Source organism: Lepisma saccharinum, chromosome 7 (assembly GCF_977018435.1).
Source record: "Lepisma saccharinum chromosome 7, izLepSacc3.1, whole genome shotgun sequence".
NCBI classification, from domain to species: domain Eukaryota; kingdom Metazoa; phylum Arthropoda; class Insecta; order Zygentoma; family Lepismatidae; genus Lepisma; species Lepisma saccharinum.
Genome location: NC_139235.1, coordinates 87,115,280 through 87,137,066, shown reverse-complemented (window position 1 = coordinate 87,137,066; position 21,787 = coordinate 87,115,280). Strand labels below are relative to the sequence as shown.

The following is a 21,787-nucleotide window of genomic DNA, read 5'->3' as shown; positions in this document are numbered from 1 at the left end:
AAAAGGAATTGAAATAATAATAATAATAACAATAATAATTATTATAATAAAATTTGGTATATCGTAACGGTTTATCGAAAGGAAATACTTTTCTTAGTGAAAGTGAAAGTTGAAAGTTCCAGCGAGTGGCTCACATCCAACCTTCTACTGTAGTTCCAATGCCCCAAACGTGATTAAAGGGCTTGGAATTCATGTACTAGCAAACAATTGATTGAGTTGATGTTTTAAGTACACTTTATGCACAGTAAGGCAAATCGGGACTAGACCTACAGTTTAAAGTGGGATCCGAACCACTATGTAGAGAGGCACAACCCGCAGAGTTATACATGCACCCAATCTATCTATTTCCTCCGTGTCTCTTTTCTTTCTTTCTTGCTATATAGGTCTTTCTACCAATCTCACTAACCACCGCTCTCTCTTTCATTCATTCATGCTACATGTCTATCTACCAATCTCTCTAACTTCTCTCTCTCCTATTTTCTCCATCCCTTTCTTTTCCTTATCTTTCTCCCCTTGTCTCTTCCTCCATCTTTCCATCTCATCCTATTTTCTCTTCCTTTCTCTTTCTTCTCTCTCTTCATTCCTTCTATCTTTCTCTTCCTCACTCTCATTCCTTCTTCCCTTCTCTTTCTCTCTCCTTATTGATATAAATCTTTCTGGTTATTGCCAATACCCCTCTACTCTCTCCACTACGCAGTCTTCCAATTTTCCTCAACTTCTTTTCCCTTCCGCGCTGTATATTCTCGACCTTTCGCTTCTATATTTCACTTTCCATTTTTCCTCTTCGTCTTGCTATGCATCTTTCCGTAACGTGCATGCAATCTGCTTTCACCTTTTTCACCGATTTCCGTAAGTATGCACACAGAAAAGCGAAGGAAGAGTAATATCTCTGGAATGAGAATGCGGTGGCATTTCCAGCATCGAAAATATAGACAAGAAAAACACGCCTAAAATTCAAATCAGTTTTTTAAATGCTTATTTCTTGAATTTGGGGAGGTGAGTGAACATGTGGGCAGGGTAAATTATAGATGGACCACGAGTCTGGTGCGGACCACTCCCAGCTTGCGCAACAAATGCTAAAACTAAATACTAAGAGCTCTAAATCTGGCCTTCCTAATTATAAGCGGAATTGTTAGGTTAGGAAGAAGCTCTGAACATTTAGTTTCGGCGTTTGTTCAAACTGGGTGTACCCCGCACCAGACACGATGAACCATCATGACGGCAGTTAAAGATACCACACATTTGCACCATCACGCAACAACACCGTTCCCATCGCACCTTTTCCACAGGAGATTTCTATCATCAGGTTATCAAGGAAAGTGCGAAGAAGAGACGATTAGCATCCTTTCATCCTTGAGGAGAGATTTAATTAGTCGCTTCATTAAAACGGCAAGGTGGTGGAGCAGGGGGTGGGGTGGGAGGGATGCGCGGGTAACAAAAGAAGCGTTTAATTCCGAATGAAACAGACGAGGGGTTTCGTTAACTTTAACCGTGGTTAAATAGGGGGAAAGGAATCGGATTGGGAGAACAGTTGACACACGTTATCCGTTAATTGGACTGCGTTCGTTTAACGCCGTTGTTCGGAGCGGAAGACACGGATCCATGAAGAGGGGAGAAGAGACGGTGATCAGGAGATGTTTGCTAGCTATCCTATCGCCACTCGGGTGTTGAAATCGAAGCAGTTGGTGCGTGTAATTAATCGTTGGATTAAGTCTACGTTTACATCGGCTTGTTTGAATGCAGTCTACATGCAGTTTACATGAACATGCCCGTATTTGGCTGTACGGAAATTAAAGTTTAATGCCATATTTAACATTCTATTATTTGTTGTATCGGGGAGAGGAGGATGGGCTTTCCGAAAGTATATTTTCTTGCCGGGTACAGTCGGTCGCACTGGCGTACACAGGATTTTTCCGAAGGGGCTTGAATTAAGGTGGATATTACATAGCTGCATTCCGGTGGGGGGGGGTGATAAAATATTTTATAATTATCATTTTTAATAGACAAACAATGGTAATCGGGGTTTATTTTTAGATTGGTGGTTTCAGTTGGCACTTTTTCCCCCTCGAGTTCTACTTTATTTTAAAAAAAAATCTTAAAATTTCCGGAGGGGCCGTAGCCCCGTCATCTCCCCTGGTCAAATTTGTTACGCTCGGTTTATTTTTCAAAGAAATGTGTTTTATTTGTTTGTTTTGCTGTGGTTGTTAAGTGTTGATATTGAATTTACGTTGCAGTTTATACGCAATAAAATGGAGTTGTCCAAGATTCAAGGTTCTCAACACCAAACTGAACTCATTTCCGGTTTCATAGTGTAAGGGTGACCTTTTGAGAAGGAACCCGAAAGCCAACCTCACTTCCACGTAGTATGCCCCGGTAAGTGCAGTGTTGCTGGTGGAGTTGCAAAAATACCGTTTTTTTTTTGGAAAAAAAACAACAGAAATTTTGGCTTTTTTGGCTTTTTACCAATTACAGCTAACCTATTTCACTTGAAGTTACTGTTATGGGTTTACAGGTTTGTAGCAACATATTTTACAACTAGCTAAAGAAATCTACATGATGTAGCAGCCAAGAGACAGATATTGTGGCCAATCCCAGTGGACACATTGTATAGTGGTTCAGATACAATTTTTACCCTAGCTTACCGAGGGGGTGCTTGCAGGCGAAAAACCTCTATTTTTTAGATTTTTCAACTGTTTGAAAATAAACTACATTGTTCCCTAGGATGTTCCCATTATTTCTGTATTATTTTTGTTCATAAAAACTGTAATTAGGAGGCAAAATGCACTTGGTAGTCATATCAGGCGCCATCTTTAAATGCGTCACATTTGAGACACTCATACCAGTGACAGTAGTGTATATTTGGTTTGTAATGATGGTAATTATTGAAATTATTATATTTAATAAACAACTACACTTCTACAAACAAAAAAGCATTAATAAAAAATTATTATGGATTTTCATAGTTTTACTGAATGATAAAATATGACACACACTCGTGCAATAATTATTATTTTTTATTAATGGTAGCAATTCTTGTGATTATTATAATTAATAAATAACTGCACATATATAATCAGCAAAGGAAGCAGTGATTCAATAATAAAATGGTTTCTTGAATTTTAATGATAAAGAAAGTGTTGGCCTTTTAGCCGCGCCTCCGGCAGTGACGGCGATTAGGGGGTAGTTGCCCCCACTTTGCGCCACTTTTGCCCCCGGACTATGCTAAACCTTATCTTTATCCCCAAGTTTTGGAACCCAATCGCCGCCACTGTCACTCGGTATGTAAGTTTCTTGTACGGCATGGATAAGCTAGGGTTAAAACGTGTAGTCCTGATGAGCACATCTGACTATGAAATGGACTTAAAACAAGCTTTTACATGTTGTCTCAATTTAAATGTTGATGTCATAAAATATGAAACAAATGTTATCATAATATTCGGCACAATTAAAAATTTTCATTGTCCACAACACACATGCATAAGTATACGTATTACGTGACCGTCTGAATTTATCCTCTTTAACGGAGCTTTGAGACGGAAGCAACATACCAACATGGAAACCAACGCTTAGAAGTAAATGCAACCTTTCGAACCGAAGCTGCAAGTATCGCTTGTTACTTGGTCTGTACCGTTTACTCCGAACTTTCAGACCGAAGCAACAAGTAACATATCTCACTTGGAAGCAGACCCTCAGTAATCCATTCAACCTTTAGAACTGAAGTTCAAGTGTGGCAACGAGCTAAACATGTCACTTGCATGTAGCTTGGACCATACCGTTTTCTCAATGGTGTCCATCGTGCCGGTTCGGTCTGTTGTTCTTGCATGCACGACCATGTTTTGCTTTACACTAAAGGAGACTGCGTCGCTTGCCATCTGTGACTTCAGTCTGAAAGCTCCTTCAATGGCACGCATCATGTCACCTCGGTCTTGTTTGTGCTTGCGTGGTGAATGCTTGCTTACAGACTGAAGGGGCCCCGTCATTTGTCACTTCAATGTGACACCCCACTGTCACGTGTAGCTCCAGTCTGAATGTTCTCTATACTTAACAAGATTGTTAGCTACTTCATCAGACATTAAGATTTAATTTAGAGAACAAATTGCAAGTATTATTGTTCGAAAAAGGCCGGCTTTTTGATAGAAGGTTCATTTTATAATCATGAATGGACCTCTGGAGTGGAATAAAGTAATGCTGTTGCCTTATAATAAGAAGGGGTCTGAGGTTCAATCCTCAGCGGAAGCAGAGTGCTTAGAATCTAATTTCAAACTGTAGGTCCAGTACAGATTTCTTAAAATAGATTTTTTTTTATCATTTCCAGCCAGTCTTATTCGCTTCTGCTTCAATTTTAGTGCCAGTGATTTTCAACAGTCCGTTGCACCCAGGGGTTGACGACTAATTTAAATCTAATTTTATATTTGACAGCAAGTCTATATATAATTAAACTTTGATTATGCTATAGTTGATATATTAATATTAATTAAGGGTGCATATTAATTTCCATAAAAAACTTTAAACATCAGAAATGTATTCGTGAGAAATTGTAGGAATCAGGGCATCGACTTGTAAGAAATAAATTTACTGGGCTGTGGTCTCACAAAGTTTGAGAATCACTGTAACAAGCAGCCAAAATACATCACTAGTTGCTCCGTTACCAGGTTTGGCGGCCTTTTAATCAAATTGTACATGATGTACTGGAAAGCCAGAATACAAATATATTTTACTGAACACAAAATTTAATGTAAAGAGATTTGATACTAGATTTCCAAAAGGTAGAGCAGTATATTATTTTTTGCTTCATCTACATGTTCGTATAACAAATTCAAACATTGAAAATCATATCATACTATTAGATTCTATTAAAAACACATACAAAACTACTCTAGTTATGTGAATATGTTAATATTACATAGATATATTTTATAAGCCTACCGAAATATGAAGATAACATTCGGAAAGAACCGACCATTAAAAAATTAGCTTTCTTGAAAACACTGTTTATAGCTAGCTAGAAAATTCATATTGTAAATTGTATTCTATATTTAGAAATGAGTGTGTATTTTACAGTAGGGAGATAAACGAAAACCATGGAACATTAAAAATACTGCCAACTCTTGCATTTTCATTGATTTGAGACACTTTTGTGAAAAAGCAAAAAAAAAAAAAAAACAATAAAAGAAGCCGCGGATAAAAACTTTTTTTGTTGTTTTTTTTTTAAAGAAACGCCGATTTTTTTTTCGACCACTTTCAACTCTACTTGCAGGTCAAAGCGGCTCTGGCGTCTTGACCTACGGCTAGAATAATCCTCCTGTTGTCCTGTGTATGTGCTGAGTGCCTCTTTACAGCCCCAGCCAGCATTTCCCTTTTGGTAAGAAGTTTTTGGTCCTCCATGACACATGTTGATTTTAGCTAAGGCAGGTGTTTCCAACTGGCGGCCCGCGGGCCGCATGCGACCCACAATGCCATTTTTTGCGGCCCGCGAAGCCAGTTTGCAAAATACACTAATTTCATGTATTTTTATTAAAATACGTTCTATTTTTACTGAAGGAACAGTTTCAGAGTATAGACTTCCTCAAACAACTGGCGTTTCTAACAGATATCGCAGGTCATCTGAACGAACTGAACTTGAAACTGCAGGGAAGAAACCAGCTGGTGTCAGATTTAATGGAAACATAAATGGGTTTCGTAATAAACTGAAGATTTTCAACGTTGCTTTGGAGAGGAATAACCTGCTCCATTTTCCAAGCGTCGGCGGGTAGCAGAAGATGAAGAAACACTGGACTTTTTTTTTTTAAATTCAGTGCAGATATTAAAGAAATAATGGATGACTTTGACTCCAGATTAAAGATTTTGAAGAACTTAAAAGCAGCATCCAGCTATTTAGCAATCCTCTTGGCGTTAACATCGAAGAACAAGAAGCGTCTCTCCAACTTGAATTGCGTGATTTGCAAGGCGATGTGTTCCTTCAAACTAGGCAAGAAAAGGGGCCAGCGGTTTTCAAATACCTTTCAAAAGGAACGTTTTCCAACCCTTCGTAGTTTTGGGCAAAGAATGACATCGATGTTCGGCAGCAAATACACGTGTGAAAAGGTTTTTTCTTCCATGAAGTTCATCAAGAACCGCTAAAGAAGCCGACTGGCAGATCATTCACTGCTTCACCTTCTGAGACTTTCAAATACAGAAATTGAAGTGGACATTCCAACTTTAATAAAAGAAGCAGATCGGCCTCAATTTTTACATTGAACAATTATTATGAAGGATTCTTATTTGTATGGTGTGTTTTTAATTTCTTTCAATTCATCCATAAGTATTGGGTTTTTGTGAAATAAATTGTAATTATACAATTCTGATTTGTGATTCCATTGTTTTTAATGCATGATTTTAGAAATTTAGGTCATGCGGAAGTACTACATTTTCAGTTCAGTACTTATGATTTTTGTAATTTTTAATCTCCCCCCCCCCCCCAAATGCGGCCCGCCAGTCAACTGCTGGATATAATTTTGGCCCTCGGACCTTTTGAAGTTGGAAACCACTGAGCTAAGGTAAGGGGCTTGGCCCTGTACAAGAAACTAGGATTCATAAAAAGATGTGGGGAAGATCTACCAAGTACGTCAATAGTATTAATAACTTTGTATGTCTCCCTAGTATGCTCACTCGTAGAATATGAATCGTAATATGGCAGCCTTTGGACAAAAAACATATGAGGGGAAATGGAGGTGATCCAGTCCAAATTCTTGAGGTACAAAGTGTATCCTAAATTCACTCCGTACTCTGAGCTCGTATCGTAGTTTAACATCGAAAATATTGAAGAAACGTTAAATCTAAATTTGCTATATAAAATTGTAAATAACAAAATAGACTGTATGGGGTTAGTATCTGCATTACAATATCGTGTACCTCAAATGACAACCAGACCGAAACCCGGGTTGCTTCATGTACCAAAATCTAGAACCAACTATGTAAAGATATCTCCGATGTGGAAAATGGGTAAAAATTATAATGAAGTGGTAGCAAATGATCCGAGCGTTGATATAAACAGTCTGTCGCTTCAATCATTCAAGAGAGCCCTACTGGATCAATGGAGAGAGGCGCAAGGGGTTCGTCTGTATAGTAATTAGTACAACCATTTATGTAATGTACAAAATGTATGTATGCCTCAGTAGAACAATGTTCTGTGGCATCATTTGTATAGGGTGAGACAGTCAAACGGGAAGATTAAAAAGATTCACAAAAATAGAGAGAGCAAATATTAGTTAATTTTTTAACATGAACGTACTGTACATGAGTGGAAATTGCTAGTGTGCCTGAAAAATGTTCATTTTTTTAATATGGTGTCAGTAAGATGGCGTCCTAGGTGTTGCACACATTGTCGGAGTCTCAGCGTAAATCCACCCATGACGCTTCGTAGCATCTCCAACGGAATGTTGTGCATCTCTTGCCGAATTCGCTCCTTCAAATTATCCCTGGTTCTTGGAGTGTTGTCCTTGAATACTTTGGATTTGAGGTAACCCGGAAAAAGTCAGGAGCCGGAAAATCGGGTGAACGGGCAGGCCGCGAAACATCGCCGAATGTGCTGATGAGACGACCAGGAAATGCGAGTCTAAGCACATCCATAGACACTCTGGCATTATAGCTAGTTGCACCATGTTGCTGGAAGAGTGTTTCTTCATCTGGGTCATAGTTGTCAAGGACAGGCAGGAAAAAGGTTACCAATATGTCAGCATAACGTCATGGGCGGATTTACTCTGAGGCTCCGACAATGTGTGCATCACGTAGGACGCCATCTTACTGACACCACATTAAAAAATGAACATTTTTCAGGTGCACTAGTAATTTCAACTCATGTACAGTCCATTCATGTCCAAAAATTAACTAATATTTGCTTTCTCTGTTTTTATTGATTTTTTTAAATCTTCCCGTTTGACTGCCTCACCCTAATAAATAAATAAATACATAAGTAATGTTACCGATGGAAATAGCCTAAGTGCTGACGGACCACAATAATTTCACTCAATCAAACCATCTCCAGTTTCCAAAAATTTCGAGAAAGGCACATAAGTTAGCAACGAAAAATCTATCGTGGAGACAATATCGAGGGTGACAGGGGTTTGCACAGGCAATGAGACGGAATGCGATACACAGTACTCCGGATTGTGTCACGAAGAAACATTTTTAAAAATATATTTGCACTGAGTTTGTGTATAGCTAATGTTAATAGAGTTCTCGAATTATTTGGCGTGTGTAAGTTTTGGTAAGGTCTAAATAAACTCCGTGTTTAGGTCAAGAAGTACGTTTTTATTTCTTCTTGGCAATGACGTGATGAAAAAGCTCAGTACAGCTTTTATACGAACGCTTCTTCTTCTTCTTTATTTTATGGCTCACACCGCGTTTGCAGTTTCTAGCCAAAGTTGCTGAGTTCAGGTTCTATTGTTAATATCTATATTCCAAACTGTTGTTGAATATCAATCACTTTCTTCGAAACACTAATGTCTTCCTGTGTTATACGAAGGCGAGTCTCATAACTCTGCCGTGGGAAGAGATTGGCCAGGTTACAGTGACGTATTAGCCTGAACTCTGAAACGAATAAATTGATAAAAAAAGGAGAAGTGGACCGTCACGCTAATAAGCCTCAAACCCTGCTTGGGTATTGTCAAAGCTATTTGTCATACCTTGGACCTGAAAAGTGTGTTGGGCCACGGTCGAAAACAAAAATTTATCAGTATTGAAATGAACTACTTCTAATGTAGAATTTTGCACTTGTCGGACAAATTTATCGCGTACAATTTCCTTTTATCACTCTAGTGAGGATACGTAAATCCCTTCCCCAAAATTTGAGAAAGCGGAAAACTTTTCCTCCAATTCCTGTGCCGCTATGTAGAGTCATGAGCAAAAATGTGCTGTACAGTCACAGGTACTACAAATGGAACATTTACATGCTGAAGGGGAGAAAGTTGATTCAAAAAATGAACGAATTTTAATGGTAAATTTGAATTAGAAAGTTCAGCCATCTTCGTAGAGTTATTTTCTTGTTTGTATGATAAACAGGATTGGTTGAAAATTCCCTGTTAGAATAGCATTTAGCAGTAAGAAGTCACTAAGAAGCACGATATTAAACACTAAACCAGAAAAACCCATAAAATGAATTTATAGGATAGTAATCAGCTGGGAACGGATTTATATAAAGTAAAAATGTGCCAAATATGTAAATACCTATTTAATTATTTTCACCAAAATATAGAGTTAAATATGGACTTAAACTTGTAAAACAATATAATTTCAATTAAATAAGACAACACGAGCTACATAAAATACAGTACGCTTACATTGACATTAATTGTAAAAAACACAAAATGTGTTTTTATTTTCTGTTTCCAAAACAATGAATAAGAAAATTTTGTTGTAAATGTTCGAACGTGAATTTCCGTCTGTTATTGACTAAAACTGCGTTCAATATCGCAAGAAGTAAAGAGAGTGTATTTCAAATTTGTGAGATATTCGCAAGAAATCCACCCAACTCTTTTGGTCAGACATGTAGAAGTTATTGCGAGAACATGGAGTATATGTTGAGAAATGTTCTAAAATATGGAAAAAATATGAAGAAAATAACTAAAATATGTAAAATATGAGCCAAAACCTAATATATGTACAAATAGGGAAAATGAAAACTGAATTTTTTGAGTCTACATGCCATGATGTGCAGAAATAATACAAAATATAACTGATTTCAGCTTCATCCATATACATATGCATTTACATATAAATCAGTTCCCTGGCATAATCAGTAAATCTGAAAAAAGAGCAATTATCTCAGTAACAATCAGAACAATAAAGATACATTTTAGCGAACTTAAAGTAGGGAATAGTAACTTAAGACAACATAAATTATCTCTGTCAACCTGTGCGGCCACGAAAGACAACAAGAAATCGAAAGAATTTGTCGATATCTGAGAAAGCAAGGTAAAGTGCCCCGTGCATATATAGCACACTGCCATGAAGGCGCATCTATTGGATGTGTGGGGTAGGGCCTACACATTCTTGATCGAGGCTATTTTGGAGGTGATGTGATCAGCACCACGCTCCGTCAGGTTTGGCCCCAGGTACCCATACCGACATTAGTGAATCAATTTCTTTTATGGCTGAATATCTTGCAAATGTAACTTCAATGCAACATAATATTTTTGCCTCCTCGGTCTATGCTTTCATGAAGGAAGACATTATCATAAATAATTCAGTCTATCCTTGAATCTCTTTCAGGGTGGAAGGGACTTTCGTCATGAACTGAACTTCCCTCGCACGCTAAATCAAAGAGATCTATACCCGTAGAAAGACTTAATTGCCAATAACATTACTCTCCCTTCCGTTAAGCTTGGATTAAGCAACCTTTCTGATTCATTATACCCCCTCCTCCAACCCCATCTCGCGCCTAACTCTGCGATACCTGGAATCAGCGCAGGGCTAAGAATGGACGGGCCATCATTAGGCGAAATTGATTTCGGGAAGCTTCATTTAACTCCGGTGGAGCGAAGGGAACTGACATGATTGCTGGAGAGCTAAGATAGCAGTCAGCTAATGTTTCGCGCATATATCACGAATCTATTCCATGAAGGGAAAATTAATTCCCAGAAAATCTACTTATCTTCCCGCGCCCTCTGTGTGCGGGCCGCTGATTCCATACAGGCAGGGAACATCCGTGCCAAAGAGATATCGTTCGAGATTCACGTCACTGTTTAAGCGCTCAAAAGTTTCAGCCTGTCATGTCATGACACGAGCGTTCCAAAATCAAAAAGCCTCTTTGAATATGTAGTTTTAAATCTGATATTTTCACTGCAATTTTTAAAGTGCAAAGTGTGTATATTAGAGTACTGCATGAAAAATCTTCGCTCGATTGTTTCCAATGGAATAGCATTTTAACATGACAATAATATCCTTTACACTCCCGAGAAGGTTTACGCCCGGGCTTCTCGGCGGGAATTTTAAATTCGAACACTCTTTGGAGGAAAATTGTTATAACTCGGGCACTATGGGACCAATCTACTTCGGATAACTCTTGCTTTGCAGCTAAAACATCAGCGCATGCAACCGTGTACAGTTTTGAACGCTGGACCGAGGAAAGGGGGCTTGGGGGAGAGGCTCGATCCCCGAATTTCAATGGAAAAAACAAACACCTGGAGTTTGCCTCCCTCTTCTCCCGCTATTTTGGGGAGAAGGCGCAAACTTTAGTATTCTCTTCAAAGAATGGACATTTCTCAAGAGAATGAAACATGTTTCATGTTCTTGGGTGCCATACAAGTTGAATAATAAGCCAAAATGTGATGATTTTTTGTTTTACGGAAAATAGGTAATTTGCATTTTTGGAGGAAAATATCAGTTTGTATGATGTTAATCTAAATCTATATTATTTTATATTATATTATATATATATATATATATATATATATATAAATGGATGTATGTGTGTGTGTGGTGGGGGGTGTATATTTGTTTGTTCCGGCATAACTCTCGAACGCCCGGAGCAATTTCAACCAAACTTGGTACACGTATCACTTGCAATCTGGTAAGACACCCCTGGCACCCTTAGGGGTGGGGTGGGAAGGGGTGACATGTAAAAATAATCAAGAACCACCGATGTTAAATTCCGCACAAACAGACATCCGTGACTATGCAATCCGCACAATGAAGTGTTTCTCGGATTGTCTAACATTCAGGCTGTGTTGCGAATGGAATCCTCAGTTTTCGTGACACTCCCAATGCGGTTCAACTTCATCACCTATCGGAATGCGGGGTGAGAGGGGGTGAAAAATAAAATGCACACAAATGACCTAGATTAGTGTCGAATCCATAGTTTTCGGAGTCGCTAAGCTAATTGGTGACATTCACGATCACATTTAAAATTAGTTATATTTTACACTATAGTTAGAATTCACTATTTTCCTGTCTACCCGGGTAATCAGCTAGTAACCACTAAAAATAAAAAATATATAAAAACGTTTAAAAGAGAAAAATTCAAAGAGAAAAATTCACAGAGAAAACAACAATTATCTCTTTTTTCGTTCCCTCTGTTGCGTTCAACGATAAAAACCTTTATAGTCCGCTGCCAATTTTTGCAGTAAAACGAAACACGAACATTGTGGAAACTTTTCATGGGCTTAAACGAAACTTCAATACTTCACGTTAAATAAAACTTCCTCATTGGTTTTGATAACAAAACACAGATCGCATGTTACTCAAGACCTGACCAAAGGGACCAACCAAACTAACAAAGGATCTGTTAAAATTAACTACACATTTTTGCTAAGTATCATAGAAGTCAAACGATGGCGATAAAATGTTGACGTTCATCGCGTATTCATACCCCCTCCCCTTCTCAACATTATGTTCCCGGTCACGTGAAACCTGACGTATTTGACATAATAAGCATAATGTAATAAGGAGTAGGGCTAGGAAGTTGATGAAAAATTATCTTTTTCTTTTTTCCCTGGGCTTTCAAGACAAAAAGGGGGGACCCCCAAAATAGGCGCTTATGCCCTGGTATACCTGAAAATTAACCAAGGACCTCACTTCCGCGATTTTTAAATTTTTTTTACGGATTCCCCGTTTTTCTTTCATTCATCATTTATTTTCTCTTGCTTTGTACGGTACGGTAATTCTCTGAGACATTGGCATGAATGCCACGGTGTGAAGAACAAAAGGTGTTCGGTTTTCCCTGAACAAAGTTGGTTACAGCATTCTACGAGGAGATACGTGGGTAAAAAAAAAAGGTAAAGTGTTCCCCTGTGCATAGCACCACGCCATGAAGGCGTATAGGGAGTGTGGGGGTAACGCCCCACACTTTCTTGATCCGGTCGTGAGTGGAGGTGATGTGATCAGCAGCACGCCCGTGACCGCCTTTACCCCCCAGGGTTTCCCCCAGGTACCCATGTTATTCGACGCTGGGTAGGCGCCGGGGCCGCTTCCACAGTTAGAAAAGTTCCCGGATTTGAACCGGCCGGGGATCGAACCCGGGACCTTGAGCATGGTAGTCAGACGCGTTACCGACTGAGCCACCGCGGCCACTGGAGATACGTGGGTCGTTCAGTATATAAGCTTCCGTATGCCGTAAAAAAATTTATTTTTAAGATACATTAGAAAACTATACATACATGTGTAGGAGGATCCTTCCTCACTTCTCCACATAATTCCCATAGAGATTCAGGCATTTGTCCTACCGTTGCACCAATTTGTCCATACCCTTTGCAAGAAAATCAGGGCTCTGGCTATTGAGTACTATTCTCACATTCCGCTTCACTTCTTCATCTGTTTCGAAACGGTTACCTTGCAATTCAGACTTTAACACCGGAAAAGATGGAAATCACTCGGTGCTAAATCGGGGCTGTATGGAGGGTGGGGCAGCCGTTTCCACCCCAATTCTTCAATTTTGTGTTGTGTTTGCACTGCTGAGTGGGGGCGAGCGTTATCGTCAAGAAGAATGACACCAGCTGACAGGAGACCTGGTCGCTTATGTCGAATTGCGTCTTTCAGTTTATCAAATGTTTGACAATAACGGTCAGCATTAATTGTTCTTCCTCGTTCCAAAAAGTCCATAAGCAGAACGCCCTTAGCATCCATGCTTCTGAACTCCTTATGGCGCGAGCCCGCGTTTTCCGAACAAGGATTTACTTTTCGCCCTTGAGCGCATGCGCCTTCACGTCTGATAACGAATCGATTGTTGTTCCTTGTAGACGAAGGATGGAACTTGTGAACCATGTGCTTCTTTTTAATGGCAATGCTTTATACAATATTTTATAGCACAGGGAAACTTATATATTGAACGTCCCCATATACAGATACAGAATTACATAAGTGTGTAATTCGTTATGTGATGTTTTGCAAGGATATGTTATATTGTGTGTGGTGTGCATTAGCGTTCATGAATGAGACGAGGGCAGTCGTTAACACGATTCTATGAGTGCCAAGCAGGGTCTATGTTAGAGTATGTAATGTTTTAGGTAGTGGGGTATTATTATTGGCTTTGAGGTGTAAGTATTAATACTAGGAATGATGAAGAGATATGAAAGAACGAGTGTGCTTGATGCAAGGCTTTCAAGACAATACGAAACCTAATTGTTCGTTTCACTTCGGTTAGAACCAGAAAACACTGTTCTTATTTTGCATCTCTTTGTACTTTGCAACCTTTTTTTGGTTTTAGGTCATTTTTCAGTACTTTTTTGCCGTTTTTATTGCATTTTTGTAATCATTTTCAAACTTTCTTTTTTTCTCCTTCCTAGTTGTTTCATGAATTTTAAATAAATTTGATAGCATGAAATGAAGTAAAATTATGAAAAAACTGCATTAGCATTTAATGGATTATTCCCCTCTGCTTCGATAGTTTAAACCACCAAACAGGTTTTGTAAAATTATTCAACTAGTCTCTTGTAATTTATGAAAAATCAAGTTTTAATTTTAATTGCGGAAATTATTTTAGGTCATTTTTTGACAATATTTAAGGTCCTTCTATGGGTCATTTTTTAGGTACATTCGGTCATCAACTTCCGATACCTACTAATGAGTAAGATTAGCGTATACCGCTGTATGCGCTCTACATTAAGATGAAGCAATGCAAAATAATAATAATATTTGTTTAAGTGATGAGCACGATTTGACAACCAGGTACATCACTATGTCAAAATTGGCCATACAAGATTACAGAATTTAATACATAATTATAAAAGAATACAGTGGATCCTATACTCTTATACGAGTATACGTATACGTACATAATTATATATTCAAATTGTAAGTTTCAACATGTTCAGCTGCTAAACCTCTGACCTTATTTAGACATATAAGAATTGAGATATACCTCTGGGTTTACAAGGTATATTTTTCAAAAAGTATTCACTATTTGGAAAGTTAAGATCTACTGTACAAAATTTACCCTTTTCATTTTTCTTATAAGGAAAACATATTCAACTGTGATAACCATTCAGAGTAATGTTGGTCATAGTATTTTTTTTAAACTTTGTGCATAATAACCTGATAAAAAGTTTTTGAACTGATTCAACTTTTTCAAGGTTGACTAGTGGTTGTCAGAAACCATAATTCATTAGCGTATTCAAGTATAGTACGAACTATCGTTTTATACAGATATATTAAGGCATCTTCTTTTTGAAAAACTTTCCATGAGAAAAATATATAAATAATGCTCGTAATAGTAAAATCCATTCTTCGTCATCTTAGCGCCTCTTTTTAATTTCTACATGCGACGCTCGAATCGCACAACCAATAAAGAATTGAATGAAGTTTAAATTGCTTTCTGAAGTCGCCTGAGAAGTTTGGAGAGCATATTTATCCCCAGGGTCATCGGTTTCAGATAACAGGAAGACTTACTACACAAATGTTTTCCAGATTCTCCAAGCCGCGATGCGTGTACCAAGGATCGCCTTGCGTCTCTTTGAGAGGAAGTAAAGATCCGCTAAACTTAAATCCGGTTTCCTTCCCTTCGCAGGAAACTTCCCAACGAACAGCAAAGTTGATGATCAAAAGCAAATACTATTCCCAAGTTTAGCAGCTCTTTCAAAAATTAATTAAACATTTCTCCGGTAAGGAAAGACCCTTACCTTGCAGTTCTTTATTTGCTGGAACGGTCAATTTTGCTGTGCATGTTTCTCACTCCTAATAAAACGTGGGTTTTGATTTCATAAAACAATTTCCTGTTCAAATCTTACACGTAAAACTATGTCCTACTGTTCATGAAGGCTGCAAAGTTGTACAATTGCGTATAAAGAAATGTTCTAATGATGATAACTGTAAAGGTATGTCTGTACACATATGCAGACTTTAGAAATATTCAGTCTTGTTCTAATCTTTATGAAGATTATAAAGAATTTAAATTGTATATAAATCTAATTCTAATCCTTGTGAAGAATGTGAATTCAATTTTTTTGAAATCTAATTCTAAGCCTCGTGATGATTTTGAATTCAATTTTATAGAAATCTATATTCTAATCCTTATGAATATTGTAAATGAATTCAATTCGGAAAAAACCTATATGCCATTAGCTTATGAATTTATTGAGTTGGTGTTTTAAGTCCGCTTTATGCACAGTAAGGCTAATCGGGACTGGACCTACAGTTTAAAGTGGGATCCGAACTACTCTGTGCTTCCACCGGGTATCGAACCCGGAACCCCTTGCTTACAAGGCGACAACTCTACCACTGCGCCATGGGGGAGGCCCTAAATAACATCTTATGAAAATTGTAAATAAATTACATTATGTAGTAATCGATATTGTACTCCTTATTAAGGTTGTAATTGAAATCAATTGTGTACAACTCGATATCTTTATGAATATTGCAAATTAATTCAGATCTATAGAAACAGATATTCTAATCCTTATGAAGATTGTAAATTAATTAAAATTTTGTACAAAACCATGTCCTTATACAGTTATAAAGACTGTAGAGGCAAACTTTGTACAAAGCTCAGTCGAAGCGCTGACGAAGACAGCAACAATCAACTGTACAGGTGTGTTTCACCTACGTCACAAACTGCTGAATTGTGGCTACGAGAGCAGCCACGATGGAGGCCAGTTCTTGTAAATACACGGAATTCAAGCGGGTGGGCAGAAGATTTGAAACTTGTTTACAATGATACATTCTGTAGCATTATTCGGTGTTTCAAACAGAAGCTCACGTTATTTCACGATATTTCCATGCATGCAACAAACAAAACTGGCCGCAAACATGGCGGCTGCGCGCATCATGACGTCACAAGAAACCCACCTATTGATATTAATGCGGAACTTGTACATTACAACAACATTACTCAAAAGGTGTCATTGCCTATTGATGGCAAAGCACTTCTGTTCCTAAAATGCGGGGTAGGGAGGGGGTGGTAGTCGAATTTCTGAAATGAGAGCGGTCCAAGGTTTTATACAGAATTTTTCATCTGCGGGGGTGTACTGTCAGTTTAAGAGTGCAAAGTAAATTTTGTATCAGCAAGACCATAAATTCTACTTTTGTCAGCTATTTTAGGGAGATGTTGGAGAAAATTTGGGAGGTTCTTACCAGTGTTGCCACAATCTGAGGGCACAATTTCCCATTTCAAGGGACAAAATTTCCCTTTTTGGACCATATTTTCCCTTCACCAAAACAAATATAATAATATTTATTATTGTTATTATTATTATTATTATTAGCAGTGGTAGTAACAGTAGTCTTTGTAGTAGTAGTGTTAAATTTCCGTTGGTCCATGAGTGTATGAATTTAAAAATGTTACACAAATTTTTCACATACATGTAAGCTTCATCGCTTTCTGGTCAGATGTCCCTGGTTTAAATCATTGTCAGGAATCCATTAAATCGTTAATTCTAATCGTTACAATTATCGGAAGATAAAAGCGACGTACAATAAACTTAAGAGAAATATAAATAGAAACAGGCTTTTATTCAAGGGAGCAGAAATAAGAAGGATCAGAAAAAAATAAAAATGTGAATATGAAACTGGAACTTAACATAAACTATAATTATGTAGAGTCAGAAGCCTTAAAATTTCCCGGAAATTGTGATATGTTTAATCGAAATTCCCTTTTTCCCTTTGGCTAAAATTTCGGTCCGAATTTCCCTGCAAAAGGGAAATTTCCCTTCATGTGGCAACACTGGTTGTTACTATCGTATTAAAAGTTATAGATTCTCGAGTTTGGACTCGAATTAAAAATTAACCAGTAGACCTACGTAAAAACCAGTTACTTCAAAATTTAGCTCATTCAATTCTGCGTTAATCTATGCTAACCTAGTTTTCTTTCGAGTATGCTTTCTATTTTTATCGTCGTGAGAATAAAAAAGTGCCGTTTTTTAGATTTACAAACGATCGTTCATTTAGAAATTCTATAAATAAAAAAACGGGTTCTCCGATCCTGACGAAATTTCAGTATGGTGCAGGTAGCAAGGTTTTTGAACACAATTCTTAATTTTCAGATTTTTTAAATTTGTCAAAAAAATCGTTATCAATTTTTGGAAAAAAAAACATTTTCTTAGTATTGGATAGTCCTACAAATGCAATATTGTCTTGTTTTGAAGCTCTTTGAATCTGTTTTCAAAATCCATTATCACTGTCAATTCACATTTCGAAACTGATTTTATACAAATTTGTATTCAACGGAGCAAAGATGTCCGTTGAACCGTGGAAACTGCGGGCTGTCAATGCGAGTCTGTGCGTCCGGTCTTGCCACGTTCTTTGTTTTTATGTAGATCTATGGTTAATTTTTAATTGGAGTCCAAACTAGAGTATCTATAATTTATAATCCGACAGTAGGGGTGTTGGGGGTGAGTGCATAAATCACTGGAGTAGCCCTTTCTGGGACAACGTTAGCGTCGCTGAGAAACTGCAAGGGAAGTTCTCATTTCGGCAAAAAAAATAACACCAGGTAATTATGATTGCACCCTCCCCGTTACCCATAATGCAATGTAAATGTTATGTACTCACCTGTAGCGGATCTTGGCGTGGTAAGCCGTTCTTCAGAACACAGCTCCACGACTCCAGCCCACTTCCTCTGTCGTCACCGCTCGACCTTGTCCGCGTGACGTCACACACCACTACGCCATTTTACGGAGCACGAAAAACCGACGTTGGCATAACTACCACGTGATATCCTGCAATGAAAGGAAAAAGGCAGCGTTATCGAATGTTTGACATTGCACTAAAATATGGAACATTCTACAATTTTGCAAATTGCTATCGCAGCAGCGCTTGAAGTGCACATTTGTTAGCTGGGGGATGTTTGGTCGAGCCTTGGGGTAGCTTGGGGATTGCCCCAATTGTTGAACATGGTGACGGTAAGGCAGATGGAGGATACCATCCCCCGCATTCCTCCCCTCACTTCGCAGTAAACATAGCTGTGTTTCAGAGGAGTGTTTACCGGATCAAGACCCTTTCCATCGGTTTAGTAAACATTTGGCATTAATAAATAATAATAATAGTAAAAATAAACAAGACCTATAACGTCATCGCCTTGTAATCAAGGTATCTCGGGTTCAATACTTGGTGAAGGCACATACTGGTTCGGACCCCACTTTGAACTGTAGGTTCGACTACCCTGTGCATAAAGTGGACTTAAAACCACACAAACAAGATATAACAATTTGGACGACGTTTGAAAGGTCTCGGCAAATGAACATGAAAACACCTTCTCCAAAGATGGGATTAGGAAAGGCAAATTCATCGAAGTCATTCGTACATCTCGAGAACCGATCAGGTCGTTGCGCTTGTCAACAATTCATCAATCTGCTGTTTTCCACAACACAGTGGAAACATAAGAAATAACGCCGGGATTTCACAGGCGTTGAGGATTTTACGGGACAGTCCCTTATTTAAGTAATATGTCCCGCGACCCTTGACAATCTTTGTCAATTGTCCCGTATTTGAAAATTATATTTTCCCCAGCTGTATCCGTATTTCTGAACGCCTACACCACCAACTTTTATTTCACCGGTGGCGGTGCATTGTGGGACAGACGTCAATATCAGTTCCGCTTCCTCTACTGTGCGTGGTCGGTACTTGCTTCCCACCTAGGCGTAGGCGCCGTTTCAAATTCTGTTCAACGTGTTTTAAGATGAATGGTAAACGTAAAGTCTTCTGATACAAAGAAAACAAACTGTTGTTGGAGGAAGATTTTTACTTGTGGTTGAAGGATATTGGTAATATACAGGGTGATTCTAAAGGTAGGGTACAAACGAAAACCACAGATACCTCCCATGAAATAGAGACGAAAGTTCCCCTTCCACTTTGCCGAGAGATGCCTCCGTGAGGAGCTAGACAACGCCGAAAACGTGTGAAAATGAACTTCACACCTCTGTACAGCCAGTACCAGTGAAGATAGAAAGGCGGAACAAACGAAGTCAAAAGGAACACCAAAGTCGCCCATCCGATAAACACCAGGCGGCAGCTGCGCAACGCATGCGCATGGGGTTCCACAAAGGAAATAGGAGTGTCCCGCAAGACAAGTGAAGGGAAAGGGTAGCGATCGACAACAGTAGGGACAAAAGAAACAATGAAGCATGATGTAACAATTGCACAGCGGGATAAAAACACCATGACTGAAGCAGTGCAGTCTAGAAAAGTAGTGCGAGGTTGCAGAACCACGGGAGAACGACGTAGGACGAAGAAACACACCGAGAATGCAAGCAAAGTGATCCTTGACACTCAACAGGCAACAGACGCGTACATGGTTCGGGGCAGAAATGGCAGCGCTGGCGGTGCAACGCATGGGGAGTCCCTAAACACAGTGTAGAGACACCGCAGCAAGAACAAAGCACGGTGCAACAAAAGAGAAAGAGGACCGGACGGGGAATGGTACCTGCCAAGGAGACAACAAATGCAGGACGAGGGATTCCCCGTAGCAGCACCGAGGGGATGTCACACAGAGGTCGTGCGCCAGCATGACAAACACAGCAACTACGGACACAGGAGGTTATTGCCAATGAAATGTGCACGTACAGATAGGACCACGTTCCTCGTACAGACGTTGTTACAAACGTCGTGATGGGGCCCAATCAGCCTCTTAGAAATGAAGCCGGAGGCACATCGCTGGGTGGGAGGGGGCGAAAAGCTGCTGGAATGTCGTACGAACCCCACCACTCCACTTTGCTTGCATTCTCGGTGTGTTTCTTGCTTCTTTTGTCCCTACTGTTGTCGATCGCTACCCTTTCCCTTCACTTGTCTTGCGGGACACTCCTATTTCCTTTGTGGAACCCCATGCGCATGCGTTGCGCAGCTGCCGCCTGGTGTTTTTCGGAGGGACGACTTTGGTGTTCCTTTTGACTTCGTTTGTTCCGCCTTTCTATCTTCACTGGTACTGGCTGTACAGAGGTGTGAAGTTCATTTTCACACGTTTTCAACGTTGTCTAGCTCCTCACGGAGGCATCTCTCGGCAAAGTGGAAGGGGAACTTTCGTCTCTATTTCATGGGAGGTATCTGTGGTTTTCGTTTGTACCCTACCTTTAGAATCACCCTGTATATAAAGCAGATTGAAAACACTACAGCAAAGGATAATAAATGTCAAAATCAGAACTGATCTCGTAATCAGTGAATTTACACTTAGGGTACCCCAAAAGCAAACGCGCAACCTGCAACTCTTCCACAACCCAACCTGTAATAATTGTATTCTAATTGTGGTTTTAGATTTAACTCTGTACCTTCAGTACATTAATTGTTTACATTATAAGTAGGAATGCTTTTTTAATTTCTTTTTTATTTATTATTTTTTTTTGTATTTTTATTCTTTCTACTGCAACAAAGATTTTCAAGAAGTGGAAAGTGTCAATTGTAATATGTTTTTTTAAAGGGTTTGTTGTAAGAACGGCCCGCAAGGCCGAAACACGCCCTCTCAATAAAGACGATATTATTATTATTATTATTATTATTATTATTATTATTATTATTATTACTAGGCTATCCCTTCTACAACGCTCCTTGTTTTACAGGCTGCCAGAAATCTACAACAAAATTCCACTGGATGTAGATATTTTCCTTCCAGAAAGTAAATTTTGTACGTTACTGACCAAGAACATGTAAATCTATCCCATCTTGTTATTGTTTTTATTTTTTGTTATCTTTTGTTTCTACATTATGTCGTTTCAGTGCAAAATGGCCAAACAAGACCGTATCTGAAACTCTGAGTAAATAAATAAATATCCAATGCCACATGGCAGTCGCTGTTATGTAATGCAGCATGCTCAAGGAACGGAGCACAAGAATAACAAATTGTTAGGGAGAAAAATTTATGGTAAATAAAAACTGAGGAGAGCGGTAAATAAAA

At 38.7% G+C, this 21,787-nt stretch overlaps 1 protein-coding gene across 1 annotated transcript in view; it reads right to left on the bottom strand.

Annotated features, from left to right (window-relative positions):
- rho-5 (rhomboid-5) overlaps positions 1-21,787 on the bottom strand; it is a 670,560-nt gene that overhangs the window by 551,242 nt on the left and 97,531 nt on the right. The window contains exon 2 of the mRNA XM_083125574.1: positions 18,457-18,623. The gene's annotated coding sequence lies outside the window, so the exon portion shown is untranslated. The remainder of the gene's footprint in view (positions 1-18,456; positions 18,624-21,787) is intronic.